This window comes from Bos javanicus, chromosome 4 (genome assembly GCF_032452875.1).
Source record: "Bos javanicus breed banteng chromosome 4, ARS-OSU_banteng_1.0, whole genome shotgun sequence".
In the NCBI taxonomy this organism is placed as follows: domain Eukaryota; kingdom Metazoa; phylum Chordata; class Mammalia; order Artiodactyla; family Bovidae; genus Bos; species Bos javanicus.
The window spans coordinates 14,986,411-15,003,247 of record NC_083871.1 but is presented as its reverse complement, the minus strand read 5'-3'; positions in this window follow the sequence as shown (position 1 = coordinate 15,003,247).

The window sequence follows — 16,837 nt, the reverse complement described above, 5'->3', positions numbered from 1 at the left end:
AGAAGAGGGGCAACAGAGGACGAGATGGTTGGATGGCATCATCAACCCAGTGGACGTGCAGTCTGAGCAAACTCTGGGAGATGGTGCAGGACAGGGAAGCCTGGTGTACTGCAGTCCGAGGGGTCACACAGAGTCGAACGTGACTGAGCGACTGAACAACAACAACATTTGGTTTCTTCCTTTTACAGGAGGGTGGGGGAAGATTTGGTAAAATAATACTAGTCAAAGTCAGACAAACTGGTTCTGATCCATCTACACAAGTTCATCCACTGACACTGCTCCCTTTCACTGCTGAATCATTGCAGAGGGTGGCCAAGTAAAATAATAAACCCTGAGATCCTGGAATACTGCCTATCCTGGCAATGTGAACCTAGCAGAAGAAGGGCCAAGAGTGAAGAAATGTCCCCTGAGAAGTCCCGCTCCCCAGCCACTAAGTTTCTGCCCTAGTTCCCAGGCCAGTCAAGCTCTCTCAAGTTATCCTAATCATTCCTCTTTATTGAGTTATCTACTATGTCTAGATTCTGAGTCAAGAGATTTACATTCGTCATCTCATTTTACCATCGTGATAATCTTTACAATAAATACTTTTGTAATTGTTCAAATTCCAAAACTGGGGCTCAGAAAGCTTATAAAACTTTTGATCAATTCATTCAATCAATTTCTTTTATCACCTTAAAATTGGAAATCATGGTGAATTATGGGATTAAATAAAAGGCAATCAACCCATCCTCTCCCACCCAGACAATACTGAGTCTCCCAAATTGGTTCAGGCATTATTATGCTTGTGAGATATTTTAGAAAAAATATGATGGAAATATTGAGGCTTTTCAATTAGCAAAATTTCTATAGCTCTAAAACAGTTTCGATGTCATCCTTTGATCACATGACTTCCTGGTTAGTGATTAAAAACTAAGGCCTGGGTTTCCCTGGTAGTCCAGTAGTTAAGAACTTGCCTGCTAATGCAGGGGACACAGGGTTCGATCCCTGGCACATGCCACAGGGAGACTAAGCCCATGCACCCCAACTGCTGAGCCTAAGTGCCACAACTACTGAAGCCCGTGTGCCTAGAGCCCCTGCTCTGCAACAGCAGAAGCCACTGCAGTGAGAAGCCTGCACAGCACAGTTGGAGAGTAGCCCCCGCTCACCACGACTAGAGAAAGCCTGTGGGCAGCAATGAAGACTCGGAACAGCCAGAAAGAAAGAAATAAAAATTTTTCTTAAAAATTAGGCCTGAAGAAAAAAGAACAAAGCAGGAGGCAATCCTCCCAGGCTTCAGGCCAATCTACTGTAGTTACAAAGCTGCAGTAATCAAAATGGCATGGTAATCAAAACAGCACAAAGACAGACACATGGATCAGTGGAACAGAACGGAAGGCCCAGAAATAAACCCACACACCTGCAGTCAGTTATTCTATGACAAAGGAGGCGAGAAGACAGAAAGGAGAAAAGACAGTCTCTTCAGTGAGTGATGTTGGGAAAGCTGGACAGTTGCATGTAAATCAATGAAGCCAGAACACACCCTCAAACCATTCACAAAAACAGACTCAAAATGGCTTAAAGACTGAAAGATAAGACACAGCACCATAAAACTCCTAGAAGAGAACATAGGCAAAACATTCTCTGACATAAATCATACCAATGTTTTCTTGGGTTGGTCTCTCAAGGCTAAAAAAGCAAAAATAAACAAATGGAACCTAATCAAACTCACAAGCTCTGGTACAGCAAAGGAAACCATAAACAAATGAAAAACAGTCTACAGACTGGGAGAAAATGTTTGCAAATGATGCAACCAACAAGGGCTTAATCTCCAAAATACTAAAACAGTTCCTACAATTCAGTATCAGAAAAACCAAACAACCCAATCAAACAATGTGCAGAGACTTAAACAGACATTTCTCCAAAGATGACATGCAGATGGCCAACAGGAACATGAAAAGATGCTCATCATTGCTAATTATTAGAGAAATGCAAATCAAAACTACAGTGAAGTATCACCTCACACCTGTGAGATGATCATCATTAAAAAGTCTACAAATAACAAATGCTGGAGAGGGTATGGAGAAAAGGGACCCGCCGACCTTTTGGTGGGAATGTCAGTTGGTGCAGCCACCACTGAAAACACTATGGAGGTTCCTCAAAAAACTACAGAGCTGCCAAAGGATCACGCAATCCCAGCCCTGAGCATATATCCAGATAACACTCTCAATTCTAAAAGATGCACATTCCAATGTTCACTGCAGCACTATCCACAATAGCCAAGACATGGAAGCAACCTAAATGCCCCCTGACAGATGAATGGATAAAGAGGATATAGTATACACACACACACACACACACACACACATGTGCACACACACACACGTGCATGCACACACACACACACACACACAATGGAATACCACTCGGCCATAAAAAAGAATGAAGTAACGCCATTTCCAGCAACATGAATGGACCTAGAGATTATCGTACTGAGTGAAGTAAGTCAGAAAGAGACAGCCAAATGCCATATAATATTACATATATGTGGAACTTAAAATATGACATAAACAAACATATCTATGAAACAGAAAGAGACTTGTGGTTGACAAGGGGGAGGGAAGATGAGAGCGAGATCAACCAAGAGTTTGGGGTTAGTAGACGCAAACTATTATACAGAAAATAGATTTTAAAAAATAAGGTCTTACTATAAAGCACAGGGTACTATAATAAAATACCCTGTAGTAAACCATAATGGAAAAGAACGTTACATATACATATGTTATATATAAGAATTTATATATAATAAGAATGTATATACACATGTATCACTGAATCATTTCATGGTACAGCAGAAATTAACACACTGTAAATCAACTGTCAGTTCAGTTCAGTTCAGTTGCTCAGTCGTGTCCGACTCTTTGCGACCCCATGAATCACAGCACGCCAGGCCTCCCTGTCCATCACCAACTCCCGGAGTTCACTGAGACTCACGTCCATCGAGTCAGTGATGCCATCCAGCCATCTCATCGTCTGTCGTCCCCTTCTCCTCCTGCCCCCAATCCCTCCCAGCATCAGAATCTTTTCCAATGAGTCAACTCTTTTCATGAGGTGGCCAAAGTACTGGAGTTTCAGCTTTAGCATCATTCCTTCCAAAGAAATCCCTGAAGGGCTGATCTGAAGGGCTGATCTCCTTCAGAATGGACTGGTTGGATCTCCTTGCAGTCCAAGGGACTCTCAAGAGTCTTCTCCAATACCACAGTTCAAAAGCATCAATTCTTCAGCGTATACTTCAATTAAAATATTAAGGGATTTTTCTCAGATTAAATCAATTCTATTTTCTCAATATGGATGCTTTCAGTAATTCCAGATTACATATCAACCAACATTCACAAAACCTGTTATTAACTGCCATGAAAGTCACGTCAATGGAAAAGAGGTAAAGCAGAATTTCTAGGGGAAATGCAATTTTCTCACATGTCCGGCCTTTAAAGGCAATGACTGGTTACCATAAATCTTTATATACAACTTTTTTAACTTTAAAAAAGTCGAAGAAGTTAAGGAAAGTTCAGCCAGTGCCTGGTCCTATAATATTGTCTCCTTTCATAAGCCTACTTGGTATAAAAAGAATAGTAAGTTTCACCGGATCCCAGGAGCACTGGGCAGACTAACTAATAGCCATAATATGCTTTCAAATGCAGAATGCTATATCTGTATGTGCTAACTTTTTTCGCCAGTAATCATGCTAATATCCTATTCACTGCACTGGTAATTGCATAGCGCCATCCCTGCAATGTAATGACGTGTGCCACATGCAAAAGTCAGGTGAGATGATCTAATGATGTTAAGATGAAATGCTGTCAGTGTAAGTCTGTAAAGATAGGATAACACTGTCAAAAATGAAAGGAAATTATGGCACTGTAAGTTCTACTACCATTAAGAGATTCTGGAAGGAAAGGGTTCCACAATCTGGGGCAACGTCTGTTATGACAGATGTGCTCAAGCAACTTAAAAGACAAACTGGCATTCCTCATCTAATTTCCTTTATCCAGAGAGTTTTTATTAAAATTCTCTGTTAATTTCCTCCATGAATGTCTTCAAGCCGAGAATAGAACTGTGATTCTCAAAAGCAATTTGTGTTTGAAACATTCATTGTTCTTCGGGTCTATGGTCCAACATGATTGCACCAGATAGTCATTTCTTTTGCAAGGGCAATGAGTACATTTTAAAAGTTTTGTGAAAGGTAATAGTCCTCCAAGTTTCACTCTTTAAAGAAACCTTGGCAGTAAGGGAGATATCTTTGTTGCATATGGCACGCCTCACAGAAGAAAAGAAATACAGCCCCTGAATGCATGGTCAGTTTAGGAATAAGCATTTATCCTCTCTATATACCAGATTTTCAAAAGCTTTAGGACGGTCCAAGCTTAAAGGAAAACAAAACCTCTCAGTATACTTTTGTGCATTTGGGAGCCTCGGGTTTCAGGCCTCTGCAGTTTTCTATTATGCGGGAGACTCAGATTAAGTGATTTTTAAAACAGAGAGGCGTGATTTCTGCCAAGACTATTAAAAAGACAATAATCAAAATGAAAAAGGGATAGAGAGTCAACACTTCGGAAAAATTGGACAAAAGATGGAATTTTGTTGCGCTCAGGGATTCTCCCAGTCTATGTGGTGTCTTGGTGTGTCTAGAGACAGATGCACCTTTCCGGGGGCATACACAGCCCCTCGCTTAGATACATAGCTGGGCAAATACAGTACAGGCGGGACTCGGTTCCCATTCTCCTTTCATCATGGCACCCTTGTGCAGTGTGCAACCTTCACAACCTCTGGTGATGGTCCCGACCCTCCCCAACCTCTCAGGTACAGGCCCAGTAGCTCAACCCCAAGGCATCTAGAAAACCTCTGCTCTCCCTACCATGAAAACTCCCATAATGTCAGGCTACTGGATAGGACTTCCCAAGGTGGCCTCCTAAAATACTTTGCAGAGTCTCAGAAATATATTCTAAAATTAAGGTTTGGCCAGAAACATTCCAGCTTTTGTCCTAGGGTAATTATTATCATCTTTTAATTTTCAAAAACGTCTGTGTTTGTACGTCTGAAACTAACATAACATTGCTTAAAAAAAAAAAAAAGTGTCCCAGTGTGAAGGATACCATACATGGTCACTCTACACATAACTTTGGTGCAATGGTTAAGAACTCACCTGCCTATGCAGGAGACACAAGAGAGCCGGATTGGGTCCCTGGGTCAGGAAGATTCCCTGAAGGAGAAAATGGCAACCCACTCCAGTATTCTTGCCTAGAGAATCCCATGAACAGAGGAGCCTGGCAGGCTCCAGTCCATGGGACACGACTGAGCAACTGAGCATACACACATAATTTTGATAAGAAACTGAGATTTTGTTAGAATAGTTTACAGATAGATGCATGAGATACATGTATGGACGTGAAGAGGGGAGGTGTCGGGGGGGTGAAGAATGGAGGAAAATGGTAGAATAAGGTCTCCCACTCAGTTTTACATGGACTATCACTAGTTAGGTCCAGGGACCACTTGCTCATTACATCAGTTATGAAATTAAGCTTCCCTATTAGAGCAACTTTCCCCTGAATTTTCCTGATTCCAATCCGGAGGACTGCCGAACACCCAGATCTACATCATATCTCAATTCAACTTCCTAAATTAATACCCATCAATTGTATCCTATTTAAAAAAAATGAGATTCATTAAAGGAAAGAAAATTGTTGATGTAAACAAACCATTACAGGGACTCCCCTGGTGATCCAGTGGCTAAGACTCTGTGCTTCCACTCCAAGGGGCGTGGATTTGACCCCTAGTTGGGGAACAAGATTACACATGCCCTGTGGTGTGGCCAAGAAAAAGGATAAAACAAACTATTATAACTAAAAGATGTGTTGAATGTGTCTGAGAATACTAAGAAAAAGAAAAGGAACAACAAAAATGTTATCCTGGTGTCTAAAGCCACAATTCTTCGCTCTTATTGGAAGGTGGAGGATTTCCAGCTTTGGAGATTCCCCATGTAATAAACTTGCCAGCTACAGCTGCATAACTAAGATTCTTAACCTCTGTCTCACATTCCCCCTTGTGAATGGGATAATGAGGCGCCTCCTTGCATGCTGCTATAAAGAAGTGAAAAAATAAACACAAAATAATTAGCACATAGTAAATGCCTACTGAATACTGTTATTTTATATATTAAAAGAGTACCAAATTTGCTTTTGACCAATTTTTTGGTGTGTGTATACAGACAGCACTTTTTACTGGGGTATAGTTGCTTACAACAGTATGTTAAGTTTCTGCTGTACAACAAAGTAAATCAGCTAAGTGTATACATACGTCCCCTCCCTTTTGGACCTCCCTCCCACTCCACCCCCATCTCACCCCTCTAGGTCCTTAGCACTGAGCTGAGCTCCCTGTGCTATACAGCAGGTTCCCACTAGCTATCAGTTTTACACATGGTAGCACGTATATGTCAATCCCAATCTCCCAATTTGCCCCACCCTCCTCTCCCCCAATCATGCCCACAGGTCTGTTCTCTACATCTGCGTCTCTATCCTGCCCTGCAAATAAGTTCATCTGTAGCATTTTTCTAGATTCCACACATATGCAAATATGTGGTACATATACACAATGGAATACTAGCCATTAAAAGGAATAAAGTTGGGTCATTTGTAGAGAAGTGGATGTACCTAGAAACCATCATACGGAGTGAAGTCAGAAACAGGAAAACAGATATAGACAGCACTTTAACCATGGGAATTTCTGATTAACCTCACGTAACAACAGAGTTTCATACAGCGTACGTCCGATGAGTTAGGAAGTCAGATTCCTCAGTGCTCTGCTTATCTCTCAAGAGTACTGTGGGGGAAAATACTAAATTATAGAGAATTTGCTGAGATTCTTTAAGCTCAAAACTCTAAGAAAATTCAAGGTATTATTATTATTAAAGGAGACTCGTTGAGCCTCAGTTTACTAGTCTGTCAAATAGGCATTCAAGGAATACCTTTTATTCAAAATAAACGTAGTTGAAAGTAGATATTCCCTTCCTAGAAAAGAAGTGTTAGTAGCTCAGCCATGTGCATTGCTCAGTCTTTGTGACCCCATGGACCACAGCCTGCCAGGCTTCTCTGTCCATGGAATTCTCCAGGCAAGAATACTGGAGTGGAAATAGCCTTTCCCTTCTCCAGGGGATCTTCCTGACCCAGGGATTGAACCCTGGTCTCTGCATTGCAGGCAGATTCTTTACCATCTGAGCCACCCAGGAATCCCATTCATTTCTAAAGACCTAAACAAATAGAAAGTCCCTAACGGTTCCCCATTAGGAGAAGGCGATGGCACCCCACTCCAGTACTCTTCCCTGGAAAATCCCATGGATGGAGGAGCTTGGTGGGCTGCAGTCCATGGGGTTGCCAAGAGTTGGATCACTAAGAGTCGGACACGACTGAGCGACTTCACTTTCACTTTCATGCATTGGAGAAGGCGATGGCACCCCACTCCAGTACTCTTGCCTGGAAAATCCCATGGATGGAAGAGCCTGGTGGGCTGCTGTCTATGGGCTCACACAGAGTCGGACAGGACTAAAGCGACTTAGCAGCAGCAACGGTTCCCATCAGCGCTGCCTCCCTCTGGTCCACCCACCTGGAGTGCAAGGGAGGGGGCAGCTTATCTTTCACAGGCAGAGAGCTGAGCCACGCAGCTCCCTTTCTCAGGTGCCCACTAACCTGCAGGAGGCATGAGGTTAGGCAAGCCCAACGCTGAGCACATGGAACAGGGGAAGGCTGCAAGGTTGGCAGCAAGAGGGAAAGAGGGATTAGGCCAGGCAGGGGGAGACGGCAGCCCCACATGAGCCAAACATTCCACGCCTGGATGTTCCAAGGCATGAAAGGGACATTCACTTGGCACTGCTTACACCAAGGCCTGACACTTTGGTCCCAACAGTAGTGGCTGGCAGGCAATGTCACCACATCATGGCTCAAACCCACCAATAAAGGGCTGGGTAAGAGTGCCAATATGGAATATGAGCAAGCCCAAGTTAAAGGAAAGGCAAATATATAAAAGTTGAAGACCACCCATAACAGTCTGACATAGCTACTTCTCAAGGCTACCGTGGAAAGAGAAGTGAATTATACATGAAATCCCTTTGGGAAAAAACCATTTAAAGGTCTATAAAATTTGCAAAAGACAAGCCAAATGTTCACCATCAGACTATGAAGAGGAACGAAACCCAATAACATACTAGAAAACTTAGAGAACATTTTTCTAAACTGTTATATTTAGGGCCACGTTGAATTTAATGACCCAGTAAAAGAAAGTCACAAAGACTATAACTGTCATTAGCACCTTCTACCCCATTCATTGCAACCTCTCTGGGAAGTGCTCCCCCAAAAAACAGTCCTTGGGTGGACTCGTATTTTTCCTAAATGCCATCCTCAATGACTGTTCTAATTCCGAAACAGAAGGGTGGTCATTTATGCCTGGCAGTTTCTATCCTCGGCTTCCATCTTTCGATTTCTCTTCCAATCTTTCTCATTGTTCTTGTAAGATAAGGGGAAATTACCACACGATTTTTAACTACTAAATATCCTCTCGCAAGTTTTACACCCAATTGACTGGCTTCGGGAATAATTCTAAAAAAAAATATTATCACTGTAGCAATGATGAGCTCTTTAGTTCACCTCTTTTTCTCAATGCTAAAGAATTCTCCTTATTCTCTCCAAGTTTACTGCGCAGGTTAAGTACCAGTGACCTAGCACAGTTACTCTATAACATGATCCGGAAAGTCTGAAACTCTTAAACAGCAAGTGTGAAAAAGCTATAAAACAGTACACCCCTGAAGCAGTGACAGACTCAAATAACAAAGGAGGTAAGGGAAAAGTGTAGGGAAAGAATAGCGCATCCATATTGTACTATGAACATTTTCAAAGCCTGTATCAGTTATTCACTAATTTGTTGATTTCCATTTTTCCTTTTTTTTTTTTCCTAGGAGAGGATTTAATGCAATATCTGTATATATTCTGTGGGGAGCTTAAGTCCAGAGCTTAAAAAAACAAAGCATCTTTCCCCTCTATAGTTCCAAGGATTCCTAGAACTTGTAAGTAAAATTCCAGATAGCCCTAAACCTCATTTTATTTTGTTCTGCTGAGGTATAATTGATACATATATCAGTTTCAAGTGTACAACATAATGATTTGATATTTGTATATATAGCAAAATGATCACCACAATAAGTCCAGTTAACATCAATCACCATACACAGTTACATTTTTTCCTTGTTATGAGAGCACTTAGGATCTCCTCTCTTAGCGACTTTCAAACATGCAATACAAAACTATTAACTATAGTCACCAGGTTGGACATCACGTCCCCGTGACTTATTTATTTTATAACTTGAATATTTTATCTTCTGGTCTCCTTCACTCATTTCACCCACTCCTCCAACCCAATTTTAAATTAACAATAGTGCAAATAAGTAAATAAGTAATGTGTTTTAAAAAGAAGAAACAATAGTGCATGCAGGCAGATAGTATGTGCCTGCAAAGTGAGGGCTGTTGAAAAGTAGAAGTAGCAACCAAAGTGTTCGTTGATTTCCAAAGTAACCAATTGAAACACATACATTTATTGGGGGTAAAACTGAGAAGATGTTTCAAACCAGGATGCAGCATTAAATTATGTGAATGTGTATGTTTATACTACTTTGCTAAATGCACCATCTAAGAGTCTGCTATGCTAATGGAAATTTGCTGGATGACTCAGGGAACTCAAATGGGAGCTCTGTAACAACCTAGAGGGGTGGGAAAGAGTGGGAGGTAGGAGGGAGATTCAAGAGGGAGGGGACATATGTATACCTACGGCTAATTCATGACGATGTATGGCAGAAACCAAACCACTATTGTGAAGCAACTATCCTCCAATTAACAATAAATTTAAAAAAGAGTCTATGTTGAGAAAGAGAAATAAAACTAAGTGTTGCAGAAGCAAAGATCAGCTTAACTGCCCATGGACTATATAAGTTGACTTTACTAAGATCTTAGGTACAAGTAGGGTAATGTGTCTTTTCTGTCTACAGTTTTTTTTTTTTTTTAAGAAAAGACTCCATTGCTGCGTCAGCTACACTTCACTTGGAAAGCTATTGACTTTTCCTTTCTGTTGCCTTCATTTTCTTCTGCAGGAGCACAGAGGGATGCAAGTCCAGGTGGGCACTGCGCCTTCCACTGATTATGCTGTGGAACACAGCAGGGAAACCTCTTATCGCAAGCTGAGGCTGCCTGTTTAAGAATCTTCCTCTTTTTAGAAGGTATAAGGTAGTAAACACAGCTGTACAACAAGGTTTTGAATTTTCTTGCCGTTGGTTTTAATCTATAAAAATGACACAAATAAGGCAGAGTGCAAAAATGTCTATAAATTTATATTACCTGCCCGCATGCATATATTTGTGTGCCAAGTTTTACCCAGCTCAGTGTTTGAATACTCTGAATGGATTTGACTTTAGAAGTGATTTTTTTTTTACATCTTTGCATACAGTGTTGTCAGATCATAAAAATACAGTGGCTTAGGATCAATGAACTTTAAAATTCTAAATTGATCTTGGAATTAGAACATTATTAAAAATGACTTAAGCTTCACTCTTGCTATTTCCTTGCCAGAATTGGATTATTGCTCCGAATCCCTGTCTGCCAATTACTTTTCTTTTAACTCCACAAAGGGTAATTTTTAAATGGGAATATTTATATATCTTTAAGAAGAATAAAGGTTTTGTAAATAGCATCACAGCCAAACCTTTTCAAGAAGATGAAATCTGAGTTTAGAAGGAAGAATATAACTCAATTTCAGTTTGTAAAGACATATAATAATATAATCCCATTTACTTCCTACTTAGATGAACTTGAAGTGTTTTCAGCTGTGGTATATTAAATTCATCTCATAGAGAATAGATTCGAGTGGATACTTAAGGCCTTTTCCTAAACAGTTATGTTTAAGTTAAATGAATAAACACATTTTAATGTCTTAATTATAAAAACAAAATGTGCAGAAGTCTATGATCTGCACTATCATTTGGAAAAAAAACAAAATATCTTATTAGGTTGGAATTAAGTGGAAAATAGTTTTCCCCTCTGGGGATTTTTAATTTATTCAGAATACTTACATAATTGCCTGCTAGTGAATCCTTTGAGATGACTTTGTTGGAGCTACCCTTGAACTCCAAACACACTTTTCTTGAGAACAGGGGGCACCGTAATTAATTTCAGCATGGGAGGAATCTTTTTACCTATCCTTCCCATCACTCGTCACACCCCCATTCCCTTACCTCTTCCCCTGGGTAAGCTCACTGTCCATTCAGATAGGCCAAGCATTTTGGCTTCGGCCTAGTTAGTTCAGCCTCACGAGTGCTTACCACTTAAACCTAGGTGGAGAATTAGACAGTTTTGTTAACTCAGAAAAGGAACAACCTCGGAATGTCAGTTCCAAGCCAGTGTGCCTGGCTCTCTATAGAGACCCAAAAGCCGTTCAGCTGAGTTGCCAAAACTAATGGCCAACAACCTTTGATACTTTTTAAAGCCTTCACCACTTTTTCAATCATCATTCCTATCTTTTCATCGCCTCAAATTCATGGAAATGTATCTTTTCTAGATAAACATCAAATTTAATATTTGGGGGCTCTAAAGTTATTTTTTAAATTTATTGTTATTTATTTATTTGGCTGTATCGGGTCTTAGTTGCAGCATGTAGGACCTAGCTCCCAGACCAGGACTGAACCCCAGCCCCCTCCACTGGGAGCGTGGAGTCTCAGCCACTGAACCACCAAGAAAGTTAAGTCCCTTACCTTAAGTTATTAAATGATCTCTGTGACCTACCTCAAAGAAAAGTGACGCTCCATTGTACATAAAATGATTACTCAAATCTATCTCCACAAAATACAAGATATATGTAACCAGCTGTGTTTCTGTCTGAGATTCCTGGGATGAAAAGCGCTCTAGATGGATCATGATCATTAAAGACATAGAATCAATGAACTGCTCTCAGAGCAATTTTCACTGGACAGATGAAGAGAAGTAACAGATCAAGCACTGCCAATAAAAGCTGAACTAAACCTCAACCCAAGAAAAGGACTTTTAAAAGACAGGTAGCCCACTGATTCAAAAATAATTCTAAAAAGATTCTAAAATAAAGAAGCCTTGTTTATATCAAGTTTTCATGTATAATGCTAGTATCATGCTATGCGGGCTTCCCCAGTGGCTCGGCAGCCTGCAATGCAAAAGGTGCAGGAGACCCAGGCTCAATCCTTGGGTTGGTAAGATCCCCTGGAGGAGGGCCTGGCAACCCACTCCAATATTCTTGCCTGGAGAATTCCATGGACAGTGGAGCCTGGCAGGCTATAGTCCATGGGCTTGCCACATTACAGACACAACTGAAGCGACTGAACACACACACATGCACATCACGCTATGGGGGTCCTTTATCTACCTGAATTTTGTGCATCCAATTGATGAGTATAATGTCTTAGTTAAATAGTTTACATATTAAAAAGATCTTAAGCTATAAATATTTTCAGGTGCAGTAATTTGAGCTTCAAGCCCAAAGGAAAGGAAGTTCTACTTTTGGTACACCTACTTCTAGACTTCTAGAGGGGCCAGAGGGAGAAAACTAAGTTAACCCTGCTATTAAAATGATCTTCTCAAAAAAAAATAAAAAAAATAAATAAATAAAATGATCTTCTCCTAGGCTTTCCAAGGCCCTCTCCCTGCAAACTCAGAGTGGCACCATCTTTCCAGGTCATGGAAGTAGTGAATCACCCTCAGCATCAAGAGCCCTATCCAGTTAGAGGGGAGCCTGCTTCTTCAGAACTATCTCCAAAACGAGGCTCAGCCTCAACTGTTTCTAGTCATCCCAGAGCATGTTATCGTTGCTGTTTAACCGCTTAGTCGTGTCCGACTAAGACACCATAGACTGTCCTCCGCCAGGCTCCTCTGTCCATAGGATTTCCCAGAGCAGAACAGTGGAGAGGATTGCCATTCCCTTCGCCAGGGAATCTTCCCATCCAAGGGATCAAACGCGTGTCTTCCACACTGCAGGTGGATTCTTTAGAGCTGTGCTGCCAGGAAAGCCATCAGTTCAGTTCAGTCGCTCAGTTGTGTCCAAATCTTTGCAACCCCATGAATCGCAGTTTGCCAGGCCTCCCTGTCCGTCACCAACTCCCAGAGTTCACTCAGACTCACGTCCATTGAGTTGGTGATGCCATCCAGCCATCTCATATTCTGTCATCCCCTTCTCCTCCTGCACCTAATCCCTCCCAGCATCAGAGTCTCTTCCAATGAGTCAACTCTTCGCATGAGGTGGCCAAAGTACTGGAGTTTCAGCTTTAGCATCATTCCTTCCAAAGAAATCCCAGGGCTGATCTCCTTCAGAATGGACTGGTTGGATCTCTTTGCAGTCCAAGGGACTCTCAAGAGTCTTCTCCAACACCACAGTTCAAAAGCATCAATTCTTCGGCGCTCAGCCTTCTTCACAGTCCAACTCTCACATCCATACATGACCACTGGAAAAACCATAGCCTTGACTAGACGGACCTTTGTTGGCAAAGTAATGTCTCTGCTTTTGAATATGCTATCTAGGTTGGTCATAACTTTCCTTCCAAGGAGTAAGCGTCTTTTAATTTCATGGCTGCAGTCACCATCTGCAGTGATTTTGAAGCCCCCCAAAATTAGGTCTGACACTGATTCCACTGTTTCCCCATCTATTTCCCATGAAGTGATGGGACCAGATGCCATGATCTTCGTTTTCTGAATGTTGAGCTTTAAGCCAACTTTTTCACTCTCCTCTTTTACTTTCATCAAGAGGCTTTTGAGTTCCTCTTCACTTTCTGCCATAAGGGTGGTGTCAGCTGCGTATCTGAGGTTATTGATATTTCTCCTGGCAATCTTGATTCCAGCTTGTGCTTCTTCTAGCCCAGCGTTTCTCATGATGTACTCTACATATAAGTTAAATAAGCAGGGTGACAATATACAGCCTTGACGTACTCCTTTTCCTATTTGGAAACAGTCTGTTGTTCCATGTCCAGTTCTAACTGTTGCTTCCTGACCTGCATATAGGTTTCTCAGGAGGCAGGTCAGGTGGTCTGGTATTCCCATCTCTTTCAGAATTTTCCACAGTTTCTTGTGATCCACACAGTCAAAGGCTTTGGCATAGTCAATAAAGCAGAAATAGATATTTTTCTGGAATGGTACTCCCCAAAACTGCTGGGTTTCGTGCTGAAACCCAGAAAAAAAGTGATCTGGTTGGGGGTGAGGGGAAGAGGAAGAGTTTGAATGTATAAGGAGTAACAGGAAAGGAACGAAGGGCCGAACGAGCGGAGAGAAAAGATCTGCTGAAATAAATCAAAGGAAAGCCACGTGGTAGCTGATTGGAACCCCAGGAGAAACCAGCGTTGTCTGCAGGGACGCTGAGTCTGGGAAACGTTTGCCATTTGCTCGCTGTTCCTCGCGGACACTGGGTGGCGCTCGTGGTAAAGACTTGCTCTTCTCTTAGGGTCCGATTCCCCTCCACCCCCTCCCGCCCTTTGCAAATTTCAGCTACTAGGAGATGAAATTACTCACATTCTTCCTACGTGCCACCGCGGGGAGAGCATTTCTGGAGAAGTTGGAAGCCGCGGGGCTGTTTCTCCACGGCTGGGCCGGTCAGTGAGTTTAGAAAGAGGTGACAGCGTCCAGCCCGCTGGTCTCCAACCTCTGGGCCTTTGTGTCTGAACCACCACAGTACCAGCAAAAGTTGCTACCCTGTCAGCCAGGATACCCAAAGCCAGTGTGCCGCGAGGGAGGGTGGGTCTGAAGCGGCAACCAGGCTCGGGGCCGGGAGGAGGGGGGGCGGTAGGGGTTGGGGGTGGTGGTGGGGGGATGGCGGACAGCGGTGGGCAGAGTCACAAAGACAATACAGGAAATGAAATGGGACCATATCGTGGCCCCTTTTAACTTAGCGCTCCCTCTCCCTCCTGCTTTCTTTAAGGAAAAGGAGGGTATTGGGGAGTGGGGTCAACCTAGAGAAGAACAGGACAAAGCAAGCAAGTCGATGCTCTGGACTCTCAGAGACACAAGCCAGATTTGGAGGCCGGCAGAGGCCTTTGCAAAAGTGTCTTCCTGTCTGGCATGAAGGCCAACGCTTTAGGAATTGAAACAAAGAATTAAATCCTTCCCTTCCGCCCCACTCCTTTTTGTCTTGTGTAAAAACTGTGGGAGAGAATGTCCTTTTTTTTTTTTTTTTAATCTGAGGTGAATTTTTTAGCAAGGTTTAGGGTAACTTGATATTGTAACATTGTGTTGTCAACTGGATTTTGAACTTCTAAATTCTGCCCAAATTCTGCAGCTTCCAATCCATCCAAGTGGGAATCTGCCTTCTCAGCAAGGTCTAAGGACACTGCTAGGAACACTTGATTTAGCATAACCCTATTGCCCTTATTTCCCTCCACATAGTAACTTTTAAATCTGTAATAAATAAAAAGTACCAGGGCAGGGCTGCAGCGGTAGAGGGGAGGGGGTTGCTGTGGAAGGATGCCTGCTCCCCAAGTCACTCACCTTTGCCAGGAGGCGCTTTGAACTGTCCCTGGCATTGCTTTGGGGAAGCGACTCATGTAATTAAATGGCAGGATGTGTGTAAGGTGACTCAATGGGCACCGACAACTTCTCCGGAGCACAGGCCAGGACTGCAAGCCTGCTGCTGTTGCAAGTATTCCTCCAAAGCCCTGTGGTCCTCCTCAGCCTAAAGCCAAGGGGTGGACAGCCAGGCTGACACCCACAGCATGGGGTGAGGATGGGCAGCCAGCCTTGCCTCTTCATGGGGCATCTGTCTCAGAGAAGTCCAGGGTGCAGGGCATTGTGGACCAGGTGACACACACCTCGCCTTCCTTGTTCCCCCACCATCAGCTGAAGTTGCCTCCAAAGGGCCCAGCGACCACAGCTGTGGTTTCACGATGCCCAGACGGCAGAGGCAGGGAGTTGGTGCACGCGTGGTTGCTCCTCAGCTTTGGGGTTTCAGAGCCAGGTTGGCACCCAGCTGGCACCTGGCTGGCACCTGGACACCGAGTTCCACACCCGCCCCCACCACTCGGCTCTCCTGCCAGCATGTTTTGAGCCAAAATAGTTCCCCAGTTAAACTAGGACTAGACACAATTAATGGAGGTGTTTTCTTCTTCAATTGGGAGTGGGGGGCAGGGAGGAAGCACTAATAAAAGGCCATCCACCCTGGAAGTGGTGTGAAGCTCCCATGCTCCCAGTCTCCCGGCCCCTGGAGGAAGATGCTGGGAGGGCCCAAATCAGGATCCAGCTCCTGTAGTGGCCTATTTGAGGGGAGCGGCAGTGGGGAGCGGTAAACTAACTAATATTAAATTTCTAATCTCCCAGCTAGATCACTGCTAGAGCAAGAATGACATGTCATGAAAAGCAAACTCTGCATCCCAGACACCAAGGGTCTGATTTCTTAGCCTCTTCTCTTTTTGCATATGAGCTAAGATGGTTTCGAGGCAGGAAATAAAGGAACTGAGGGTACAGGAACCCAGACCTGGGGAAGGAAAAGGCAGGCCCTTGGTTCTACCTCCATGGAGCCGGGAAGAGGGAAATTCATGAGCTTCACCCAACTTCCCTAAAGAGCTTTTATCTCTACTTCCCAGTGTTCTAGGGGTTCCCATTAAGTCCCTGAGGACAGGTCATAAGTACACCGTTCACTTTTGCAGGAGTCTTTGGCCACTGAACACAGAATTATAGATCCTCTATTTAAATAGCATCCAAATAGACTAGAATACTGAACAAAATGTGGGGCTGCCTGCACCTTTTGGGGACCAGCAATCTGCGAGTCATTA